This window comes from Mandrillus leucophaeus, unplaced genomic scaffold, assembly GCF_000951045.1.
Source record: "Mandrillus leucophaeus isolate KB7577 unplaced genomic scaffold, Mleu.le_1.0 Scaffold830, whole genome shotgun sequence".
NCBI lineage: Eukaryota > Metazoa > Chordata > Mammalia > Primates > Cercopithecidae > Mandrillus > Mandrillus leucophaeus.
Window position 1 is genome coordinate 353776 of NW_012109031.1, and position 1279 is coordinate 355054.

Consider the following 1279-nt stretch of genomic DNA (forward strand, 5'->3'; position numbering starts at 1 on the left):
TCCCTGGGGGTGGCCCGTAGCCAGTGACAAATGGTGCAGGGGTACACAAGGTGGGCTTCTTTGCCTCCAGGTGGGACAACTCCATTCAGGCTGCAGACCTCCCTGTGGGATGAGAAGAAAGCTAGACTGAGGCCAAGCTCCTGTCTCCGATGAGCTTTTTCCCTGTCCATGCTCTCACCCCCACATCCTCCCCGGTTTCTCCTGAGAGCATTCCCTGATAAACCATATCACTAAGCACGGGACTCCCCATCTTAGTCTCTACTTCTAGGAAATCTGACTGTGAACTTACCCCAAATAAGTTCCCCTGGTAAAATAGAAAGGGTAATGTCAGCCAAGTATCAAGAGTGAGGAGAATGCAAGAATCTGATAAGAAAGGAGGATAAACCAGGCGAGGTCACAAGCCCCATGGTCCCAGTTACTTGCGAAGATGAGGCCAGAGGATTGAGTCTGCAGTGAGCTATGATCACACCACTGCATTCCAGTCTGGGTGACAGTGAAAGACCACGTCTACTTAAAAAAACATTTTGTAATGGAGGGGGCCGGGTATGTTGGTTCACATTTGTAGTTCCAGCACTTTGGGAGGCTGAGGCAGGATTGCTTAAAGCCAAGAGTTTGAGACAAGCCTGGGAAACCTAGCAAGACCCATCTCTATAAAAATGAAAAATTTTAAAAGTAGCCAGATATAATGTCCTGCACCTGTAGTCCTAGCTATTAGGAAGGCTGAGGCAGGAGGATCTTGAGCTCAGGAAGTCAAGGCTGCATCATTGATCTATGATGGCACCACTGCATTCTATCCTGGGAGACAGAGCAAGACCCTGTCTCAAAAAAAAAAAAAAAAAAAAAGGATAGGCCGGGCATGGTGGCTCATGACTGTAATCCCAGCACTTTGGGAGGTCGAGGTGGGTGGATCACTTGAGGCCAGAAGTTCAAGACCAGCCTGGCCAACATGGTGAAACCCCACCTCTCAAAATACAAAAATTAGCTGGAAGTGATGGCTCACACCTGTAATTCCAACTACCTGGGAGGCTTAGGCATGAGAATCGCTTGAACCAGGGAGATGGAGGTTGCGGTGAGCTAAGGTTGAGCCACTGCACTCCAGCCTAGGTGACAGAGGGAGACTCCCATCAAAAAGAAAAAAAAAAAGAAGAAAGGAAGGAGGATAATCCCATGACATGAGGCTCAAAGATGGAGGAATTTACAGAGGTGTAAGGAATAATGGGGAAATGGTCTAAACATGACCCTGGTGATTAAGATGAATGCTGACCCTGCTGCCTGGCCC

General features: G+C 48.3%; 1 protein-coding gene across 1 annotated transcript in view; it reads right to left on the reverse strand.

The window, feature by feature from the left end:
* LOC105530598 (protein S100-A7-like 2) overlaps nt 1-1279 on the reverse strand; it is an 11830-nt gene that overhangs the window by 8372 nt on the left and 2179 nt on the right. The gene's annotated exons all lie outside the window — the stretch shown is intronic.